The sequence below is a fragment of the Diceros bicornis genome, chromosome 3 (genome assembly GCF_020826845.1).
Source record: "Diceros bicornis minor isolate mBicDic1 chromosome 3, mDicBic1.mat.cur, whole genome shotgun sequence".
NCBI lineage: Eukaryota > Metazoa > Chordata > Mammalia > Perissodactyla > Rhinocerotidae > Diceros > Diceros bicornis.
The window spans coordinates 25,629,104-25,642,617 of record NC_080742.1 but is presented as its reverse complement, the minus strand read 5'-3'; the positions used below and the strand labels follow the sequence as shown (position 1 = coordinate 25,642,617).

The 13,514-nt window shown below is 34.5% G+C and overlaps 1 protein-coding gene across 1 annotated transcript in view; it reads right to left on the bottom strand.

The window, feature by feature from the left end:
• LOC131393784 (ATP-dependent translocase ABCB1-like) overlaps nt 1-12,859 on the bottom strand; it is a 42,339-nt gene extending 29,480 nt beyond the window's left edge. Inside the window, exon 1 of the mRNA XM_058524819.1 lies at nt 12,576-12,859. The gene's annotated coding sequence lies outside the window, so the exon portion shown is untranslated. The remainder of the gene's footprint in view (nt 1-12,575) is intronic.
• Between the last annotated feature and the right edge of the window lie 655 nt (nt 12,860-13,514).

The following is a 13,514-nucleotide window of genomic DNA, read 5'->3' as shown; positions in this document are numbered from 1 at the left end:
GCGTTCCACATACAGCAACAAGAAGGATGTGCAACTATGACATGCAACTATCTACTGGGGCTTTGGGGAAAAAAAGGAGGATTGGCAATAGATGTTAGCTCAGGGCCAGTCTTCCTCAGCAAAAGAGGAGGATTGGCATGGATGTTAGCTCAGGGCTGATCTTCCTCACAAAAAAATATATATATATAAAAAAAAAAAATTATAAAGATAATAAAAACTTAAGTGATAACATCTACTGATCAAGTTTCCTTTAGGAAGACTAGATAATAAAATTAATGTGATGAAGTTATTTATTATTACTAAGATTTATGCTAAATAATATTAGTTGATGTTATCAACTATATTTTACAAATATATATTTTCAATTTTAAAATATTTTATTATTTTGAGAGAACACAGCTCCCATTTCCCCTTTTAAAGTACAAAAGATTTGTGTTTCTGATGTAAATATATTTACCAATTTTATGAAAACCAAAGTAAAGTATCTCTTGTACACACCTCTTTTTTAACCTACTTACTGATAAAAAATTTTCAAACATTCTGCAGTTTAATGAAGTAGAGATTAAGCAAACAAACAACACCCAGATGCTTCTTTGTTAATTGATTAAAATATTATCTACTAACCTTTGAAGATGGGCTACCCTTTATAATTTAAGCTTTTATTTTAATTACTTATAGAAAGTGACTCACTCCTTATACGTGGCAATTAATAGGCTCAACATTTTAATACATCCCAGAAATGGGTATAAATTTGAGAATAAAGATTCTTTTCCAGCAACATATGCCAAAAGATTAGGCATTCTACACTCAGTTCTATGTTTCTCAAGATGCGGCATGGCTGCTCTCTAAATCACACCAGACTCTATGGTTTCTAAAATTTCAAGCTTACTAAAAAGAGAGCTGTTGGGAGAATAAATAATACATTAGCACTGTTCCCTTTTAGCCGGTGACCTAGAACCTGTTTCAAAATAGCTGCAAAATTGCTCAATTCAGGAGAAGAATCATCAACTGTCTCAAAGCAAGACTATCCTGGTCTTCACAGAAAACTGATGAAAGAAATGATTATTATTATTGCTTTTAAGCAGAGTTGATTCATTCACCTAACTAGGGAAAATGGGAGGAAACCAATTTTGGGAAGTATTACAGAAATGCTTTGTAAGATTATATATTCTGAAAACTCCATATATTTAAATTCACTCTGTAAATAGAAAATTTTACAGAAATATCAGGTTTTTCACTTAAATATTTATTATCTATTGACTACATTAAGACGTAGGAATAGCTCACTGTCCTCATAGCTATTAAAATCAGAATCAAAGGGGGCTGGCCCCATGGCCTAGCAGTTAAGTTCAGTGTGCTTCACTTTGGCGGCCTGTGTTCGGGGCCCAGACCTACCCCCCTTGTCAGCGGCCATGCTGTGGCAGTGACCCACATACAAAATAGAGGAAGATTGGCACAGATGTTAGCTCAGGGCAAATCTTCCTCAAGCAAAAAAGAGGAAGATTGCCAACGGATGTTAGCTCAGAGTGAACCTTCCTCAGCAAAAAAAAAAACCCAAAAAACTCAGAATCAAAAAATGACTTAAATTATTAACTTGAAAATACTCAAAAGCCATAATACTACTTTAAAGAAATTTGAGCATCAGACCCAAATATTTTTAAGAGTTTTGGAGTACGGAATTGACTAAAATAGGATGTAAGTATTTGTGAAGTGTACATCCAAAGATTTTATGAGGTATAAATAGGAAAACTTACAAATCTGTAAAGTGTGCTATATTTTTCCTTCTCATCAGAATTGTCCTTTGTCTCTATTTTTTTACTGCCAAAAATCAATGCATTTTCCAAGACTCAGCTCAAATGCCATCTCTTTAATGAAGAATTTTCCTCCTACACATTCCTAGCACAAACTAGTTTTTTGTTTGTAACTCCCTTAAGAGACAATTATAATTTATCTTACTGCTGTTATTTGTGTTGTCTATCTCTATCTTTCAGAATATAAATTCCTTTAGGGCAGAAACATATCTTCTGTTTGTTTATATCTTCCTCAGCACGTACGACAATACCTTGAACATTGTACTCAGTAAGTTGATTTATTTGTAAGCCCTATTTTGAAAGAATGGCAAACACACACAATTTCCAATATCACGGCAAAACAAAAAAAAGTTTATGATTTTTAACATGTATACATTCCTGTAACTACCATCAAAATCAGGATTCAGAACAGTTCTGTCCCCTAAGCAATTCCCTCATGCTATCCCTGTAGAGTTATACCCTATAAAGGGTGACAGATGAGTGTCTAAGTAACGATAATCAGTGGGGAATGAAGAGAAGATAATTATGAGAGCTGTGAAACAATTATAAATGTAAACTATGAAGGAGCTAGAGGAGCACAAACTGTTTCTTAGGGTTTAGTCTTTTTGGTTATAATATTCAACCAGGACAGAAAATATAGGAGGTGAGCATAAACAGAAATATAAAGAGATTTGTTTATATGGGTTATATCGATCAATATTTACCATAGTAGAATTTAAACTGAGGAATTTTTAAAAACTCTTTTATTGAGGTCATACTGTCTTATAACATTGTATAAATTTCAGGTGTACATTATTATATTTTTCTGTATAGACTGCATCGTGTTCACCACCAATAGTCTAGTTTTTATCCGTCACCATATATATGTGCCCCTTTACCTCTTCCACCCTCCCCCGATCCCCTTCCCATCTGGTAACCACTAATCTGTTTTCCTTGTCTATGTGTTGATCTTCCACATATGCGTCAAATCATTTGATATTTGTCTTTCTCTGACTTATTTTGCTCAGCATAACAACCCAAGGTCCATCCACATTGTCCCAAATGGCATGATTCTGTCTTTTTTTATGGCTAAGTAGAATTCCATTGTGTATATATACCACATCTTCTTTATCCATTCATCCATTGATCGGCACTTGGGCTGCTTTCACATCTTGGCTATTGTGAATAATGCTTTGATGAACATAGGGGTGCATAAATCTTTTTGAATTATTGATTTCATGTTCTTTGGATAAATACTCAGTAGTGGAATAGCTGGATCATATGGTATTTCTATCTTTAATCTTTTGAGAAATCTCCATACTGTTTTGCATAGTGGCTGCACGAGTTTGCACTCCTACCAGCAATGTATGAGAGTTCCGTTTTCTCCACATCCTCTCCAACACTTGTTGCTTCTTGTCTTGTTAATTATAGGCATTCTGACAGGTGTGAGGTGATATTTTGTACTTCTGATTTGCATTTCCCTAATAATTAGCGATGTAGAATATCTTTTCATGTGCTTGTTCACCATCTGTGTATCTCCTTTGCAAATATGTCTATGTCTGTTCATATCTTCTGCCCATTTTTTGATTGGGTTGTTCATTATCTCATTGTTGACTTCTATGTGTTCTTTATATATTTTGGAAATTAACCCCTTGTAAGATATATATGATTTGCAAATATTTTCTCCCAGCTCATGGGTTGTCTTTTCGTTTTGTGGATGGTTTCCTTTGCTGTGTAAAAGCTTTTTAATTTGATGTAGTCCCATTGGTTTTTCTTTCGTTTCCCTTGTCTGAGTAGACATGGTATTCACAAAGATACTGCTAAGACTGACATTAAAGAATGTACTATCTATATTTTCTTCCAGGAGTTTTATGGTTTCAGGTCTTACATTCAAGTCTTTAATATATTTTGAGTTAATTTTTGTGAATGGTGTAAAATGATGGTCTACTTTCATTCTTTTGCACGTGACCATCCAGTATTCCCAACACCATTTATGAAGAGACTTTCTTTTCTCCATTGTATATTCTTGGCTCCTTTGTCGAAGATTAGCTGTCCAGAGATGTGTGGTTTTATTTCTGAGCTCTCAATTCTGTTCCATTGACCCACGTGTCTGTTTTTCTGCCAGTACCATGTTGTTTTGATTACTATAGCCTTTGTAGTATATTCTGAATTCAGGGAGTGTAATACCTTCAACTTTGTTCCTTTCTCTCAGGATTGCTTTGGCTATTCAGTCTTTCATTATTCCATATAAATTTTAAGATTCTTTGTTCTATTTCTGCGAAGAATGTCATTGGGATTCTGACTGGGATTGTATTGAATCTGTAGACTGCTTAAGGTAATATGGACATTTTAACTAACTTTATTCTTCGAATCCATGAGCTTGGAACATCTTTCCATTTCTTTATGTCCTCCTTGATTTATTTCAATAACGTCTTATAGTTTTCAATGTGTAGGTCTTTCACCCCCTTGGTTAAATTTATTCACTGGTATTTCATTCTTTTTATTCTGATGGTAAGTGAGATTATATTCTTGATTTCTCTTTCTGCTAGTTTGTTATTAAGTGTATAGAAATGCAACTGATTTTTGTATGTTGATTTTGTACCCTGCAACTTGACTGTATTCACTGATTGTTTCTAATAGTTTTTTGGTAGATTCTTGAGGGTTTCTATATACAGAATCATGTCATCTGCCAATAGTGACAGTTGTACTTCTTCCTTTCCAATTTGGATGACTTTTATTTCTTTTTCTTGCCTATTGCTCTGGCCAAAACTTTCAGTACTATGTTCAATAAGAGTGGCGAGAGTGGGCATCCTTGTCTTGTTCTTGTTCTCAGAGGAATGGCTTTCAGTCTTTCACTGTTGATTATGATGTCAGCTGTAGGTTTGTCATATATGGCCTTTATTATGTTGAGGTACTTTGCTTCTATTCCCATTTTATTGAGAGTTTTTATCCATAAATGGATGTTGGATCTTGTCCAATGCTTTCTCTGCATCTATTGGGATGATCATGTGACTTTTATTCCTCATTTTGTTAATGTGGTGTATTACATTGATTGATCTGTGGATGTTGAACTATCTCTGCGTCCCTGGAATAAATCCCACTTGATTGTGGTGTATGATCCTTTTAATGTATCGTTGTATTCAATTTGCTAATATTTTGTTGAGGATTTTTGCATTTATGGTCATCAGTGATATTGGCCTGTAATTTTTTTGAGTATTCTCCTAGTCTGATTTTGGTATCAGGGTAACGTGGGGCTCCTAAAATGAATTAGGAAGCGTCCCATCCTCTTGAATTTTTTGGAAGGGTTTGAGAAGGACAGGTATGAAATCTTCTTTGAATATTTGGTAGAATTCACCAAAGAAGTCATCTGGCCCTGGACTTTTGTTTTTTGGGACGTTTTTGATTATTGTTTCAATCTCTTTACTTGTGATTGGTCTATTCTCTTCCAGCACTAACATTTTCCATTTCTTTGCCATACTTTCACCTTTGTTGGCCAATTCACTCTTTCAATTGTCCATTTCAGAAAACAACATGTGGGTTTATCACCAGGAGACAAGGAGCTAACAGAACTACAGGCTTTGACTTCTGTGCATGAACTAATGACAGATAAATAGTGACCAATCCTAGACAGACTTTCAAAGAAGTGATGTGACTGGTCACTGATCATGATGTGCATTTGTTATTTACACAGTGATCTGCGGACTAAAGAGCTAGCAGCAAAATTTTATTTTATGCAATTACTCACAGTTAATACACAGTGGTAGTCAAATTGGAACTATGTTGTGGGACTGATATTATTTTACTAAATTTCAGTAACTGAAATTAGTGCTTATTGGAACTGTGCAAAGTGAGGACTGCCTTATTTAATTAATTACAAACAAATAAACGCCTCACATGTTAGCATAAATAATATATTTTTATGAAAACCATATTTTCTAAAACAACAAAAGAATTGGTAAGAATAGCACTGTTTTACATCTTTGCAAATATCTGTAATGTTGTGTTTAATAGAAGATAACTAAATTCTCATATCTACTTCTGCATTCAATCTATTTTAAGCCTACATACCATGTAGCCTCTGGAAAACTACACTGTACACTTGTTAAGGGGATAGGGGCCGGCCTGGTGGCACAGTGGGTAAGTGTGTGGGTTCGGATACCAGGCACAGACCTACACGCCGCTCATCAAGCCATGCTGTGGTGGTGTCCCACATACAAAAGAGAGAAAGATGGGCACACGTGTTAGCTCAGGGCCAATCATCCTCAGCAAAAAGAGGAAGACTGGCAACGGATGTTGGCTCAGGGCCAATCTTTCTCTCTCTCTCTCTCTCTCTCTCTCTCACACACACACACACACACACACACACACACACACACACACGAGAGAGAATGGGAATAAGGCAAATAATCTCGTAGAATTGGTAAGAAAATAATTTTGACCTTTCTAACCTCTGAAAGGGTCTGGGTCCCAGAGTACACTTTGAGAATCACTATCCTAAGGCATGTAATGAAATAACTTTCTCCTACGCAACTAGAATGGCAGTAATTATATATCTTTGAGAGATATAAGAAAATAGTTGCTCAAATAATTTTCAGTCTTCTTTGAGTCAGATGAATAATACTGACTGAGAAAGGCTGACAGAGATTAATGTTCAACTACATAGCACTCCCTACAACACCAACTGGAACATAATGGAGGAAGCTACCATGTAAAAGAAAGACAAAAAAAAGAACATCTAGGAAGAAACACTGATGAAACTGGTCTCCTGTACCTAAAAGATAGTCAAGTTAGATAAATAATAGAGGTAATGCATGAGTAAATGAATAGAAACAAAAAGAAGGTAAATAGAAACCAGATTAAAGAGGGACTTGAAAACTCATTTTTGTTTCATATGTCCATTTCATTGACCATACAAGAAAAAAAATGCTGCCAATCCTCAGCAAGCTTTTAATAAGAATAAATCAGTATAATGTTCTTATTCAGGGAGAGAATAAAATGGGAAGTGTTCTTAAACAGAATAAACAAACCCAGAGGCTTCACCTCCACCTTTGACCTAAAAAGAAGGAAACTTCTGACTCTGAATTGTTTCTCTCTAATCTTTATTAGGTAGAATGGAATAGGAAAGCTGACTCTGCAATCACATTCAAGGTAAAAGTAACCTACTGCCTTAAAAAATTACATCATCTAAGATAGTAATGCACGTTGGTGAAATGAACTGAAAATTATATTTAAAGATAAAAGTAATAAAGTGCTTATTTCATCAAAAAGAGCTAGGTTAGAACTCAATTTCCACCTGTACCAGTCTGATGAGGTTTTACTAGTCACTACTGACCTTCAGGAATAATACAAAATTATTTAACAAATGATGTACTTTTGTAAACTGTAAAGGGCAAAAAGGGCCATGGAGAGTAACATATATTTCTGTAGCATCGAAGGGCATATACAGATCAATCAGTAGTCAACAAAACACGAGTCTTTTTAGTCTGTTATAGATTGTATTCCTAGAGAAGATAGTATCTGCATGACAAAAACCTTAAATGGTTAATCTCAGAGCACTAAATCACTTTAAACTCAACATCTGACTAAAAACTAAAACAAAAGCAAAGTCCAAATATCCCAAAGCATATCATTAGACACAATTTCTGCTACTGTGCCAAGCATGAAGTTATTTTAAGGGTGACAAAGCATTTTAAATAATTTCTATTATATCAAGGTTAATAATGAAGAAAAAGAATGTTTCCCAGCTTTGCTTCACCATTTATATCCTGCTCTCCTCCTGTCAACACAAACCAAAATTTCAGAAGGCAAATCACTTCCTTAGAGTCCATGTTTCACTCCAGCTAGCCAAGTCCTCCCACTCAACACTTAATTCTCTAGAATCATGTAGCTAGCTCTACTGTGTCAGAACAATGAGAATCTTTTCCTCCACAACACAGTAACTAGCTAAGATGTGCGATAAAAACCAAACCCGTAGAAACAATTTCACTACATCTAAAAAATATCACACAGATGCCAAGCTATTTCCTGATAATGACTGACATTAATATTAGTCATCTATTTCCTGAAGACCACTGATTTGGAAATAATGAAATGACAATTTGACGGATGTCTAAAAATACCAAATCAAGTCTAAAAAACAGCTTTTATGTAAGAATTAGAAAATCAAAAATTTACATAAAAGGGTCCTATAATTAAGTGCAGTTTTTGTATTGTCTCTGTCTTAAATGATTCTCTTTCCCACCTTCATCATCCCAAGGAAATTTTTGTTAGCTTTGAAATAAGAAAGAATGATTACGATTAAAACCTTCAAACCTAAGAAAACATGAACTACTGTTTTCCCTTTGGTAACATACCAAGAAAAACAAGATAGTTACCAAAACTATGTTTAAAAATCTTCATTACATCCATATATTAAAGTAATTTTTTCCATAGTTCATAGAATTGTAACATAATTGTAACTACAAATGATTAGAAAGCAAAAAATACAACAACAAAATAAAATCATCATTTTGTTAAATTTCGACACTATTGGAAAGAAACTATTCAAAATGTGGAAATTCACCTTCAATATTTAAGGTCCTGCATTAGTAATATACACACATATATTCACATATACACAGAGTAATTAAGTAGGAAAGAAATGTATTCACATCTCTTTACAACAAACTTATATAATTTTAACCATTTATCAAGTAGGCTTCAGAAAAAATAAATTTCACACAAAACAGATTTTCTTATCTATAATGTTATATCCCTTTATGTGGAATTGCATCTGAAGATAATTAAAGTACATAAAAGAATCTAGAATCATCACATTTCAAAACTAAAAGGGGTTAAAAAAAGTTAGTCATTCATAAGAAGAGTGATATTTTTAAATGGAATATAAGTATCCAAATTCTGAGGTAGAGTTCTTTTTACTATTTCACACCAAATTTACAGGATTCCTTATATTATTATCGCTAGTAGTTCTTAACAAAGCGGTGGGGTAACCATCCTCTGCCATTAGTATAATTTTGTTGTTAGTGCTGTCAAGTCAATTCAACTCCCAGAGACCTTGAGTACAGCACAGTGGAATTCAGCCCGGTCTTGTTGCTCCATTCTCTCACCTTCCGGTGCTATACTGACAATGCTCTGCTGCTATTCACAGGGTTTTCATGGCCAATTTTCCAGAAGTGGGTGGCTAGGTCTTCCTAGTCTGTTTTAGTCTGGAATCTCTGCGGAAACCTGCCTATTGGAGATACCAGTGGCATAGCTTTCAGCATCACAGCAACATGCAGCCATCACAGTATGACAACCTATAGTCAGGTGGTATGGTTCTCTGACCAGGAAAGGAACCTGGGCCCTGGTCGTGAGAGCACTGAATCTTAACCACTAGACCACTCGGGCTGGCTATTGATAGGACATCCATCATCAATAATCAACGAGGAGATGGCTGCCAATAGACAGATACAACCCACACCAAATATAATGTAAAACTGTGACTATAGATGATAATGAGCACCGTATCCAGATATCCGTTCACTGGAAGCTTATTTCTTCTCTTACATTTCACACGAGAAACCCAAAAATTCTTTTAGAATCAGCAATTTGCCTTCTTTGTTCAACTATTATTCACGTTAAGAATTCCCAACCATCATATGTATTTCTCCTTTATTTTTCTATAATTTTAATCTATTTTGTAACGAGACAAAAAAATTCTTTTCACATATCCTTTCAGCAGGAGTCTGTAGGCTGTTGTCCACAGGTGAAATCTAACCAGTTGCCTGTTTCTCTAAATAAATTTTTATTGAAATACAGAAAAAAAAAAAAAGTCCCAATCATCTTCTCTGGAATTTGTACCCTGAAACTCAAAGGTCTCTCTCATCATAGTGTTTATCATTTTTAAAAATTTTATTCAATGTAAAAATTAAAAGGAGAAAGAGAGAGAGAAGTATATCTGAAAATATTTTCCCCACCTGTTCTGTCAAAATTTCTTTTAAAAAGAATTGTTAATCTAGGCACCTTAATGGTGAGATACTACATTATTAACATCTTATATTGTACATAAGCAGATAAATGACAGCAGATTGCCCAACATGAAAAATAACTTAGAAGCACTATCTTAAAAAACAAAGAAGAAAAAGGCAAATTTTTCAAAAAAAAATTTCATCTAAAATCAGAAAGCTATCAAACCAAGAAAATTTCCCATCTGAAAATAAATTAACTCGTTTGACCTCTTATATGAAAAAAATCCCAATTAAAATCCTTTTACCAAAGAATACTTAAACTATACACTTGGACCACATACCCCTTTAGAATCCAATTGTTCTTTTTCCAATGACAAACAAAAATATTCAAGTTACATATTTTAACACAGGTAAACAATCTAGTAAACTACATATTCAATGAAGCAACACAACAACAGGTAGAACAGGGGCTTGATATCAGAAGGGCCTGGATCCACACCTGGGTCTGCCATTATCCATTCCTTGTTGAGACAGTTAACCTCTCTGAACCTCAGTTTCCTCAGTAATCAATTACCTAATTATTGTGGAGATTAAAGGAGACAGCACATATAAAGTATTTAACATGGTGTTAGCTTATACAAAAATTACTAAACTTGGGCAGACAAGGTTAATAACATCTAAGCACAGAAAAAAAGAAGCAGGAATTTCGGGTGCCTACATGTAAACAGATTTTTTTAGAAAGCATAATATATAGCGATCATGGTTTATCAACCGTTGAAATGCTAAGAAAATGAAGGTCAGCCCTGATAGCCTAGCGGTTCAAGTTCGGCACGCTCCATTTCAGCGGCCCGGGTTCGGTTCCCAGGTGTGGAAACATACCACTCCTCGGTTAGTGGCCATGCTGTGGGGCAGCTCACATTAGAGAAAGAAAAAGAGGAAGACTGGCCAACAAAAAAAAGAGGAAGATTGACAACATATGTTAGCTCAGGGAGAATCTTTCTCAGCCAAAAAAAAAAAAACAAGAAACTGAAGCCTTCTAGTTTCTGGTTCTATGGCTCAAATACAAACACATAGACACAAACACACGTCATACACATGCATGCACACACAAACCAGATCCAACTGATCTGTCACAGACACTCAAGGCAGCATAGCATAAGAGAAAACCACAGGTTTTGAAACCAGATATGTTTGGGCTTGAATTCTGGCAATGGTAGCCTTAACTTAAGATAGCCTTAACTATAAAATAAATCTGCTTTAAATAAAACTGGTTTTAATTAGAACTTTCATTATTAGTCATAAACACTCAATCTAATATTTTTCCTCCAAAAAGCACATTCTCTATGCATTATATAAACTAAGTAATATATTTCTTCAGATACTATGTAGAGATATTTTGTGGGTTTTATTTATTAAAATATTTAATTGTATTTTTAATATTAATTTTGAGACTAAATCTGGAATATAACAGAACATATGGTTTTAGATTGCAAATACTAAGAGAAATTTTAAAATTTCAAAGTCAAATGTTAAATTTGAATATTTGGGGCATATTATTATCCTATCCTCTTCTAAGGACAATTACTATCATTGGAGGAAATGGGCAGTAAGTCATTTTATTTAGCAAAAACAACAAAATGTGTGTATTATACATATTTTCTATCTTTTACAAAATATTTTCAAAACAGCATGCATTTTAGAATTTCTACCTATTGCTGTAAAATATTGTTTTTTATAATCAGAAAATTAAAGTAGATTGCTTTGGGAAAGTAAATATCAAAAATATATCCGTTAATTTAGTTCAGCCTTCATCCTTCTTTTTGTTTTAATTCAAACACTGGAAGAGATAAATTTTTATTTTTCCATTTCCACATCAAATTTCAGTTAGACTCCATTCAAAAGAAAGCAAATTTTACTGCTGAAGCTATTAGATGTTTAAAACTCTACTATCGTTAGAGATTAGGCATTAGAGTGACTTTTTAAAAATAAGTTAGGTTGGTTCTTTACTTCAACCTTATATTGAAAATGTCCACTGCTATCATTCTTTATTACTTAGAGACAATTACCTCATTTGATAAACATGCCTACTATGTACCAGATGCTGGGAATAAACTAGATGCTTAATAAACTATGATTCCTGTACTTGAGAAATTCACATTCTAATAGAAGACAAAAAAAGATAATGAGATTACAGTATAAGGAGGGCTATGTTTATTTACACAACCTATTCCAGAAAAGACTTGAGAATACTTATGGGAATAAATAAAATACAGTTGACTGCATAATCTAAAACTGGGGAGGAAGATGAAAAATATGGGAATAGACTTCCACTTCCAAGTAGGATGGAGTAACTATTGGTAGACCAGTGCTCCCCATACAGTACAACTAGAAAACTGGGGAGAAGGAGATTACAGAAATCTTATGTTCAAAGGATGCAGAGAGTTGCTGAAACAATAATTAGAGAGGCTAAGGCTTCAGAGAAGGAGGAAGCTCAAAAAGGTGAGCTAACTGCTACAGCGGCTTTTACCCAGGAGTGTCTGCCAATTCTGAGTGCTGCTAGGGTCTGGCACCCACAGAACGTTGCTAATGCGGGACAGAAAAACCAGGAAAGCTTTTGAAGGAGACTCGGGAAAGCTTCAAACACAGTATGACCTTCTCTTTATCAGAAGACTAAGATCCTAATCAGAAAGCCTCTGAAGAACAGAATAAAGCATGTGGTAGTTTCAGAAGACAAAATAACAGTTTAGGACTACTGGAGAAACAGTGCTGGAAAATACACCAAACCTAGGTTGAAAACCCTGGAGGGCCAGGGGCAAAGTAAAGGCTGACTGAGACTTACCAGGGTTGAAATCCAGCCTGGACTCAGCACAATCCCCGACTGGATGAAGATGATGAGCCACCACTTTGTCTTCTAGAGGAATGTAATATTAGGAAAGGAAAGTGAGCACTATCCTCTACTACTGGCCATGGGCACTAGTATGCTCTTGGCCATGTTTTTCTCAAATTGGGTGGTGCATGCCACCTGTTTACTCCACTGTGGTCTTTCTCTACTATATGTTATGTTCTGATGAGCACTTCTGACACATAGTGGTGAACAAAAGGGTAAACATAACAGTACTGAAAGAACAACAAAAGTGCTAAAGAAAAATTTAATACATATTATCTAGCACTCAATAAAAAAATCTAGCATGCCAAAAAACAAGGCAAAAAAAGAGAGACAGAGAAAGAAAACAGACAATAAAAAAAAACAGACATAAAGATGACTTAAATATTCTAAATCAATGATGAGAACTTTATGATTAGTATGTTCAAGAGAATAAAGGAAAGGATGGATATAGATGAAAAGATACATACTTTTATCAGAGGATTTGCATCTATTAAAAAAGAACCAAGTAGAAATTCTAGAACTATCTGAAATTACAAACTCACTTGATGGGTTAAACAGTAGATGAGACCCAGCAGAAGACACGATTAATGAACAGGAAGAGAAATCAACAGAAAATATACAAACGGAAGCATAGAAAGAAAAAAAATAGAAAATACAGAAAAAAATACGAGTCAAGTCGGGCCTGAGTTTAACATACACGTAATGGGAGTATAAGAATAGCCAAAATTTTTCCAAAACTGACCGAAGACCAATGAAAAGGGTAAACATGTGGGTAAATACAAATGTACATTGCCTGAATATCGAGTGTAAAATACAATACTAAAATAATCTTGCAGAATTTAAAATATATGTAGATTTAAAAAGTATGTCTTGGGGCGGCTTCGTGGTGTA